The sequence below is a fragment of the Canis lupus genome, chromosome 21, assembly GCF_048164855.1.
Source record: "Canis lupus baileyi chromosome 21, mCanLup2.hap1, whole genome shotgun sequence".
NCBI lineage: Eukaryota > Metazoa > Chordata > Mammalia > Carnivora > Canidae > Canis > Canis lupus.
The window spans coordinates 17,275,462-17,286,493 of NC_132858.1; the positions used below are offsets into that span (position 1 = coordinate 17,275,462).

The 11,032-nt window shown below is 40.1% G+C and overlaps 1 long non-coding RNA gene across 2 annotated transcripts; it reads right to left on the bottom strand.

Moving 5' to 3' along the window:
- Nucleotides 1-177: 177 nt before the first annotated feature.
- Nucleotides 178-6,434, bottom strand: LOC140613439 (uncharacterized). Of its 2 annotated transcripts, XR_012014476.1 has the most exons (4): nucleotides 6,215-6,434; nucleotides 3,472-3,592; nucleotides 1,182-3,239; nucleotides 178-800 (listed from the first exon to the last, which is right to left on the bottom strand). It is a non-coding gene; the product is annotated as an uncharacterized lncRNA (long non-coding RNA). The 2 variants fall into 2 exon arrangements; XR_012014475.1 differs by lacking the exon at nucleotides 1,182-3,239 and having other exon boundaries at nucleotides 6,215-6,349.
- Between the last annotated feature and the right edge of the window lie 4,598 nt (nucleotides 6,435-11,032).

Here is an 11,032-nt window from a genome sequence, read left to right on the forward strand (position 1 = left end):
CCATAAGAAGGTGAAGGATTGGGTGTTATGCTATATGTTGACAAATTGAACTCCAATAAAAAAAAAGAAAGTGAAAGATTATTATTAAAAAAAACTCAATTTCAAGCTTAACTACAACCTCCAAAAGCACCAAACCCAAAATCAAAATTCAATGATAATAGCCAATAAGGATGATAATTCTAGCAACCATTTATTTATTGAATCATTACTGCGTGTCTGGAATAGATACTTTTTATGCATGGTTTTATTTCATCCTCAGTACCCCTGTATGAGGTTGATACTTTCAATTAAATTTTATATGTAAGTAAAAAGCTTACCACATACCCTGGAATGTGGTGTATGTTTAATAACCAAAGCTTGCATGAATGTCTAATTAATAGATGACAAAATAAAGCTTCAGAAGCACCTAGAGCTGCACAAATAGTGAAAGATGCAGGCTATATTTGGATCCAGGCATGTTAAACTCCACAGCCTAAGATTGTATCTACTAAACTATATTGTGGCCCATTCCCACCCTGTGTCACAGAAGCCTGTGATTGTATAAAACCCAAGACATCCATCACATCCTAAGTCACTGTAGCCTTTTATTGATTCCCCTATGTAGTCTTCAGAGCTTGAAAATCACTCTTTTAAGATTCAACTAGTGGGATCCCTGGGTGGCGCAGCGGTTTGGCGCCTGCCTTTGGCCCAGGGCGCGATCCTGGAGACCCGGGATCGAATCCCACGTCGGGCTTCCGGTGCATGGAGCCTGCTTCTCCCTCTGCCTGTGTCTCTGCCTCTCTCTCTCTCTCACTGTGTGCCTATCATAAAAAAAAAAAAAAAAAAAAAGATTCAACTAGGACCTCAGAAATGTGATTGTGAACCTCCTCTTTTTCCAGGACTCCTTCTCCACACACACACACACACACACACACACACACACACACACATATACACACACAAATAGTCCCCAAAACTCTGTATGTGCATCAGGAATGGTCTGAGCTGCGTTTCACAGACTCATATGGCCAATGGCTTCCTGCTTCCCAGACTTAAGTGGCTGGCCGGTGAAAAGAAACCATTCCCTGGCTCAGATAAGCCCAAGAAGCTACTTCAACTGAATCTATTTCACATTTTCCAGCATCTAGCAGTTCTGGGAGCTATAGGCCCCAGCTCTGTGCTTGACCCACATGCCTATTTACCTGAGCTCAAGAACTCAGAGGCAGCGTGTCCCTGGGGTCTTCAAACTCAGCCTGTTTGGGGTTTCTTCAGTTTAAGAGAACTGTCCGAGCAGAACTTCTTCAGTCAAGAAGATCCAAGGATAGTGTAGTCTTGCTACCACCACCATTGTCCCCTACTACTCTCGTTGTCAGTAGAGGAAACACTGTGGCCTGGCCCAGCAAAACATGGTAAGTTTTCAGAGATACATGCTCTTTAACTTGACATCAATTGATGAATGTACCAGATCCCCCAATAATTGAAAGTCGATTGATTAAGGAAGAACCCTCTATTTGCTTAGTTTCTAAATCAACTGTTCTCTTTCAACTCACATTAGAGTTACCATTTCTTTTCCTTAATTTCTGTACCAGAACTATATAGAGTGTCCAAAAAAGTGCAAAGTGCTTCTACATACACCATCCTATCTGACATAACAACTCTATGAATCCACTCTGTCATTGGCAAAGAAAATTGTCCATTTTCTTTTATAGACAAAGAAAATGAAATTCAAAATGGTCCATTGGCTTTCCAAATCCCTCAACTAGGGAATCACAAACCAAGATGGGCATTTACTAGTTGGGTTTCTTTTTTTATTCTGTTTCCTTTCTATTACAACCCATTGCATCTCTGATTCTCAACACTCCCTTTCAACTCTAATGTCTCTGATGATATTACATAAACCCCATTTTCATTCTTGCTTCACAGTCTCTAATCAATTTTCGGAAATTCATTTCTTCAACAAATACTTTTAGGATGCATGCTCAGTGTCATATTTTGAGCTGAGTAAGGGCATAAAAATGAGGAAGCTGGGCATGGCATCTCCCTTCATGCAGCTTTACAGTCTAGCATTATTGGCACAACTTCTCCAGAACTTAGCTGAAGATGCCAAAAGCATACCACCAAAAAGATATGGTTCAACCATATTCAAACATAGGGAACAAAGGACCTTTCATAAAAGGAAGTCGGGGTTTAATTCCTGAAAGTACTCATTAGAAAGAATCCTGAGTGCTTAGAGAAATGATTTAAGAGGCTAAAGTGAGCCATCTATAAAGGGAACACCTGGCCAGCCTTCTGTCTGCGAGAGTTGAGAAAGCTCATTAGAAGAACATTTTTATCTTACCTTTTTTACCATGTGAAATTCTCAAACCGAGCCAGACATAAAAGCTTCTGGAGTCTGTGTTTTCATAACAACTATTCATAACAACAGTGCGAGCCAAATTCAGTCTGACTAATGCAGCTAAATCACTGTCTACACTAGGACACAGGCTCCAGGCCATTAGTATCTGGAGCCTTTGTCTATAGTCCATATCTCTAAATTTCACAGGGTTTCCATGTTCTCATTTGTAATGTGGGGACTGCAATAACCTGTCAAAAATAATTGTTAGGAAGAATCTTTGAGAAAATGTAATCAAATACACTGTGAAAACTCTTCTTATATAATCCCTCCTAGAGTCTCTGTCCTAAGATTTTCTTAAGCTCAAAAGAGCTACCATTTTTAGAGTAATAAGGAAGTCTCTGCCATCTGGTTTGAAGAATAAAATTTGCCTTTGCAAGAGTCTAGCATTCTTAGAGGGAGCTCTTTGGTACCTTTTGTTATGCAGACATTAGCTGAGCATTTATTCTTTATTTGTTTTTGAGAGGAAGATCTGAGTAAGATCACTCAGGTGATTGTCCAAGGATTTAACTGGCTTCAGCTGCAGTTTGATCCAGAGGCTCAGATAATAACATGCAGACTTGGTTTCCTCACATCATTTAGCTCTGCCTCGTTCCTGGGTTGTCCTCAGACTCTAGTTTGTCTCTCTCCTTATAGAAAATGTCTGTTGCAACTCCAAGCCTCACATGACCAAATCCAGTAGTGGGCAGAAAACATTTCTTTCCAGGAATTCCAGAAAATATCTGCTCAAAGCTCACTGTCTCAGCTTAGATTGTGTGCCATTCTCGGAAGCAACTGCAGCCGGGAGGGATGATCAGCTCATGCCGCTGACTCAGGAGATAGAGCCAGTCGTTCCCAACCACAAAACTGAATGGGAAGGATGGCTTCCCTGGAGGAAATTTACCAAAAGAAGAAAGATTAAACTCTAGACTACAAGTGATAGATGTCCACTTATTTGGGAAAAGAGAAATTCCATCACACATCATTGTAACACAAGGTAGACTAAGACCAGCCAGGTAAAGATATGGGCAAAGGGCAAGAGGCAAAGGTCAGGGACCAGAGAAAGGCTGATTCTGAGAAGGATTCAGGAAAGTCTTGAGCACTAGTCTTGATTCTCCTACCAGCATAGTGGGAACTGGTCTCATTTCATCTTCAGGAGCCCTGGGTTCCAGCTGCTGCTCCTTCACCGGCCTGTCAATGCCATATACACCAACATAATTCTCCTCTATAGAAGTTCCTCACCTACCAAAAAAAAAAAAAAAAAAAAAAACACCTTAAACTCTTAAGCCTCTCCTTTAGGATTTTAGCTCTGACCTCTACTGTTGGTTTCCTCCTCTCTCTGCCCTCAGGTATCTGGATACCCATGTGTCCCTTACTCTGTGATAGATATGCTGGTCCTGTCCTCTTTGGGTTCTGTTCCATCTCCTGTCATCAACCAGCCTGACATTAACTGCTTTGGTGAGTAATGAAAGAATTTCTGATATGGGATTGTTATTTGCATTTTGACAGAAGTCATCTAGAGCTTGTGTTTTAACACAACAGATTTATTAGAGTAATGGAAATTTGAGTATTTTGCTTTTATCTTTTTAATAAATTTATTTTTTATTGGTGTTCAATTTACCAACATACAGAATAACACCCAGTGCTCATCCCGTCAAGCGCCCCCCTCAGTGCCCGTCACCCATTCACCCCCACTCTCGCCCTCCTCCCCTTCCACCACCCCTAGTTCATTTCCCAGAGTTAGGAGTCTTTATGTTCTGTCTCCCTTTCTGATATTTCCCACACATTTCTTCTCCCTTCCCTTATATTCCCTTTCACTATTACTTATATTCCCCAAATGAATGAGAACATATAATGTTTGTCCTTCTCCGATTGACTTACTGTTGGTGGGAATGTGAACTGGTGCAGCCACTCTGGAAAACTGTGTGGAGGTTCCTCAAAGAGGTAAAAATAGACCTGCCCTACGACCCAGCAATTGCACTGTTGGGGATTTACCCCAAAGATACAGAGTATTTTGCTTTTAATCAAGTGGGCCATGGTTTCTTTCTGAAACCATCCATGAACTTGGCTGCCTTCACTACAGTTAGCAGTAGAATAATTAAGGAAACCAGACTTAGAGAAGCCAACTTTCAGACTTTAATACTTATATTACATAGATGACAACAAACATATTAAAGAATTTTTTGTGCAGGCATTTGTAATTCCACTTTGACATAAGAGCTCTGAATCCTCTCTAAAGTCATTTCCCTGAAGCAAGCATGAGACATTGTGAATTTTGAGGTTGTGCTTCAACAGTGGTACATAGTCTCATGTGGCTCAGAAGAAACATGAAAGAGCTGCCCTATGGAAAGAACTGATGTCTCTGGTCAACATCCCTCAAGAACTGATGTCTCCTCTGCCAACAGCCATCTGAGTGAGCTCAGAAGAGGATCTTCCTCCAGTAGAGCCTTGAAATAAGAGCACAGCTCTGGCTAACACCTCTAAGACCCTGAGCCAGTTAAGCCATGTCTGGATTCTTGACCTGAAGAAACAATAGGATAATAACCATCCTTTACTTTAAGCCACTAAGTTTTAGGGTAATTTGTTATACAATAAGAAAAATTCCTATAATAACCAATCAAAGATGCCTTTCAGAATCCAACTTTAAAAAAAAAAAAAAAAAACTCTTTTCCTTCTTCCCCTATACCTGTCCCTCATGCTACAAATCACTTCTGGGCCTTTGTTATTCTTGAAAAGTCTACTATTTTTCAGGCAATGTACTGGCCTATAGAATTAAACCCAGAACTGATCATTTCCATGAAATGTACTCTTTCCAAAAAATTGTATCGGTACCCAAATCTCAAAAAGGTTTTTTTCCAATAAAAATGTAGTCCCTGGGAAGTTGTGATAAAATACTTTTATATTTTAACATTTATATCTCTAACATATATATGTTTTATATATTATACATATGGTTCCCACAGGATTCTGTTTGCTGGCATCTCATTTCAGATAAACACACATTTCATATTAAGAAGCCTAGACCATAAGAAGAACAAAGTCCATTCAAATGCCCTAAACCAGCTGGTGGATGAAAGCATATGAACCACCTCCCAAGAGATCATTTGGGGTCATTAGCTGACATTTTTAACAAACTTCACCTATTCATCATGTTCTTCCACAAGCCCCAGCATGACCATCACTGGTAAGCGGCTTCAGTTGCTAAAAAGCAGGGGGTCCAGCACTTAGGAAGGGACCCCATGGGGACTCTTAATTCTGAAAGGTCACAACTGCTGCTGGAAGAAGAGACACCATTGTCACTGGCAGGCACTCTATTAATATTCCATCAAAGTCCTCTAAGGCTTCTCTCTGTGTCTGACTCCCTCATTGGTTTCGTATTAGATGTTAGACGGCTCCCTTCAGCTTTCAAATTCCAGTGGATTTTTTAGTCAAATCAACCCTAAAACAGTTTTTATGTATCTATTTGTTAGGGAGGGGAATTGGGGAGAAGGGAGAGACCGAAAATGACTAAAACACAGAGGTTGTTGCCTCAAGGACAGAGACTGTACAGAACTGAATAAAGAGTTTCAGCAATAGTTCAACAATGACCTCCAAAGGCACTGAAGTAGGAAGCTGAAGACCTAGAGTCTTAATTTCAGCTGGGCCCCCAGACATCACATGTTTGTGGGCAAGTTACTTCCTCTCTCTGCCTCAGTTTTCTCATCTGTACAGGAAAAAATTGGGGCTGGATTGGGGATGGTGAAGTAGACAGAATTCTAGGATGGCCTCCCAAGATTCCCATCCCTCAATGGCAAGATCATGGGGAAAGTCACAGATCATAGGAGAACATTCCTTGGACCAAATCAAAGATGGAAGAGCCCCTACCTTTCCACCAAGTGCTCATCAGTTTTCCACAAATCTAAAAAATCGGAGTAGCAAGAAACTCAGACTCAGGATGCCCTCTCTGATATCATGGGAAGAGCATAGAAAGCTAATCAGACCAGGGTTCAAATCCTGACTCTGCCACTAACTGTGAGATCACAAAGTACTCTATTCTTTGGAGTCCCAGTCTCATCTATAATAATGATACCCACCTACAACTGACACAACAGCACTCATGGCAACACCCAACAGATGCTTAATAATGAACAGAAATAACAAAGACTGAACCTGCACTGTGGCATGGAACACACACTGGAGTGGTGGCCACAAGCCCTACTGGGCCTACAGGCTGCTGTAGACAACAGTTAAGACCCTGGACTCTGCAGCCAGACTTCCTTGGTTAGAATCCTAACTCCACCATTTACTAACTGTGGGGGAGCACTTCAATTTTATAAGTTACATGAACTTCAAAGTTACTTGAACATGCCATATCTTGGTGTTCCTCTCTATAAAATAACGACCATATTAATAGTCCCTCATTCATAACGCTGTTGTGAGAATTAAATGAGTTCAAAAGATGTGAAACACCAAAACCATATCTGACATGTAGTTCATACTCAATAAACATTAGTGATTATCATTATTATTCATTCATTCCACCTACATTTGTTGACAATAAAGGTTCCAAAAGCTATGTTAGGTGCCAGAACTGCAAAAATGTGTATGTCAGGCTGCTCAATGGAGGATCTCAACAAAAGCAAATAAATAGATTTTTTTATATTTCATTTATTTATTTGAGAGAAAGAGCACATGCACAGGCAAGAGCAAGGGGAGAGGGGTAGAGGCAGAGGGAGAAGCAGACTCCCCGCTGAGCAGAGATTCCCAAGTTGGGGCTCCATCCCAGGACCCTGCGATCATGACCTGAGCCAAAAGCAGACACTTAATTGACTGAGCCACCCAGGTGCCCCTAGATTTTTTAAATTACAAAATGAAATCATAATTACAGCAACAAAAGAATTGAAATACTATGGGATCCCAGAAGAGGGCACCTAACATTGGAAGAAGAAAGGAAGTCATCCTAGAGAAGGGAATATTTTAATTGTACCTTACTTTGATAAGTCATGTAAAAAAAGAAAACCAAAGAGAACTGGGGAGGGGTCATAGCTGTCGAAAACTAAAAATAGTCATACCTTAGAAACATCATGCTGAGTGAAAAAAAAATTTATAACACTATACAATTTCTGTAATATGACTTTCATACAAAATGACAACCTACATTTTGCAAAAATACATACAAAAAAATAAAAAAAATCTCATGAGATATACTGAATGGGAGTGGAGAGACAAAATTTAAGAGCATGAATAAAATTTAAAGAGAGAGAAAACAAGATCATGAACACCCAATGGTGATGATGTATCAGCAGCCAGAAGTGGGAATTAGGGAGTAAGGACCAAATAAAATGTGGGGAAATTTGCTGATGATATATTCCACCTGAAATTCTGGAAGGGTCAGATCACTTACTGTTGGTAAAATAAGATATCAGGTTATTGATCTGAATTCTCAGAAGTAGTGTTACAAGCAGTGTACACATGTACACACACGTACAGACACACAAGTTTAAATGTGAAGAGGAGCACAAGCCCACCTGGGCCAATAGGAAAGGGGTAAATCAGGCCTGTACTAACCTACCTGACCCTCTTATACAGTTAGAAACAGGTACCCCTTCCCCTGGACAAACTCAGTAGTAATAGGGCCAGCAAGCAGAGCACAAGCTGGATTTTGGCGCCACGAATGCCCTCAGCAGGGTACCCTTGTGCAGGATACAAGTGCACAACCCTACCAGGTAGTCCTACAGATCAAACCTTTAGGAAAAAACTGAACAGCCCTAAACCACACAAAAAAAAATCAAAGGTGCAGGTGGTGAGAGCACCCTCTCTTGGCAAGTCCAGGAGTGCTGAGCCTCAGAGCAGGAAAGTGGCCAATGTCAGCCTCCCACATTACTGCATTTTCTGGGCTTGGGAAAGACCATCTCTTGCAAAATGAGATGACATCTCATCATCGTCATCAGATGGAATGTTTACAGTGCGCTCTAGGAATGCCCAAGTCAACACACGACTCTAACTTCAAATTATTTTCCCTCTGGCCAACGTGATTTAACCCAAACACTGCCTTTCTTTCTCTGGCCAAGGATCTTTATGGAGAAGTTACACCTACATTCCAAACTTTGAAGAATGGTGGGATGTTGGAAAGCGGCAGAGGGAGAAGAAGGTAAGAGAGGATGGGATATGAAGGGATTAAAGGAGTAACCAACCCAAAGTGAGAAAAAAAAAACAAATCATAATCCAATCTTTAGTTGGTATAAAGAATTCAAAATCTGAAAAGGGAGATGCCTGGGTGGCTCAGTAGTTGAGCGTCTGCCTTTGGCTCAGGGTGTGATCCCAGAGTCCAAAACAGAGTCCTGCATTGGGCTCTCTGCGAGGAGCCTGCTTCTCCCTCTGCCTATGTGTCTGCCTCTCTCTGTGTGCCTCTCATGAATAAATAAACAAAATCTTTAAAAAATAAAAATAGAAAAAATAAAAATCTGAAAAGGAATTTCATATCCATAAGTTAATGGGATCTTCACAACAACCTTGTAGAATTGGTATTAAAATCATTAGTGGTGCTGGAAGAGGAAGAAGAGCCATTGTGAGGGGAGGGATGGGAGAGCTGGAGTCTCAAGGTAGGGAGGCCAGCTCTTTACCAGAGAAAAAAGTATGTTTAACTGTAGAAGCACATGGCAGGCAATCAGGCATCAGTAGTAGGGTCATAGACTCTGAAGACAAATGGATCTGGATTCCAGCCACCTAGAGGGGATTTGGAAAGTCCATTAACCATTTTAATCTCATTTCTTTATTTGCAAAAGGGGATGTAATAATACCTGCATCATAGAGTTATTATGAGGGATAAATTTACAAAGTGCTTAACAAAAAATGGCTATCACATAGTAACTGATAAATAGAAGCTACTGTTCATTCACGTATTCAAATAATATTACTGAGTGTTTTTGTGAGTCAATCCCTGATCCAAGCGCAGGGCCCAATGTTCAGCAAAAAAACAGACATGGTAATTGTCTTCATTAAACAGTCTTACGGAGTACATAGGCATATAGTTAGAAACAGGTACCCCTGTTTCTAAAATAAAATTTAAAAAAGAAAAAGAAAAGAAAAAAATAAAAAGCACTTCCACAATTTTCCTCCACCAAATCTTACCTGCCTGCCTGATTCTCTGTCCATATACTCCTACCATCCATCCCATGCTTATGTTCCTATGCAAAGTGAACCCCTCTGTTTACACACCAAACCCCATATCTTTTTGCTGAGTCAAGAATATTATTCTTTGATGTTGGCAAATCAAACTCCAATAAAAAAAAATATACAGGAAAAAAAGAATTAAAAGAATAATTACCAAAATAGATATTAATTGTGAACTATTCTATCTATCCTACCATCGTTGTACTGTCTCTCATATCTCATTTCCTTCCTTCCTTAGCTTAACTTCCATAGTCAGTCATCATTGCAATCCTCTGGGAACACATCTTTGGCTCCCTTGTCGCCCTCTTGCTTTGCCATATTCACTTGGTTAAAGTGTAGCTCTAATTCAATCCAATCCATTGGCCATTTTGCAGTGTTACCCATTCAACTAACAGACAAAAAACAGGCTACCATGTTGGCTGGTCTCACTTTATCCTCTTTCCATCCCAAAGCCCCATTTGCTATCTGGCAACCACACTATATTCCTCAGTCCATCCACTCTCTCAGCCAGCTATTTCATCTTAATCTCTTCTCTCCTCAAACCTTTAACATTACTGCCTCATCTTTAGTCACAGCTAAAGAATCTGGTTATTTCACAGAAAAAAATAAAAAGCACTTCCACAATTTTCCTCCACCAAATCTTACCTGCCTGCCTGATTCTCTGTCCATATACTCCTACCATTCCCTCCCATGCTTATGCTCCTATGCAAAGTGAACCCCTCTGTTTGCACACCAAACCCCATATCTTTTTGCTGAGTCAAGAATATTATTCTTTATAAAAAACAGTTAAAGGGAATAAAGGGGAAAGGAGAAACAATGAGTGGGAAATATCAGAAAGGGAGACAGAACATGAGAGACTCCTAACTCTGGGAAACGAACAAGGGATGGTAGAAAGGGAGGTGGGCGGGGGGTGGGGTACTGAGTGACGGGTACTGAGGGGGGCACTGGGTGGGATGAGCCTGGGTGTTGTGCTATATGTTGTCAAATTGAACTCCAATAAAAAAATTTTTTTAATAAAAATTAATTATTTTTTTAAAAAAGAATATTATTCTTTGATGTTGGCAGATTGAACTCCAATAAAAAAAATACAGGAAAAAAAAAGAATATTATTCTTTGCATTTTCTCCTCCCTCTCTTAATATGTTAAGTGAAGTATTATAGCCACAGAGAAGACCATGCCTTATATCAGTTCATAGGGCCACTGGGAAATGAAAACACATTTATTAAAATTGAACTTGATATAGCCCTCCCCTCTGGAGCACAATTATCTAAAAATTTAGTGTCCTGATTGGCCTGGGAATTTTGTATTCAAACCAGTAGAATTTCCACATTTGCTGGGCACTAAACTGTATGCAATGTACTCTATTCTGTTGAGACATGGGTGTAAAGATAAAAATAAAATAATTTCTTGATTTCTTCAATAATTTCTTCATTTTTGAAGCTTATTATGTGTTGAACTAAGAGCTTTATAACAAGTATATCATTTAATCCTTACAGCAACTCTGAAACACGTCCACATTATGACTAGGAG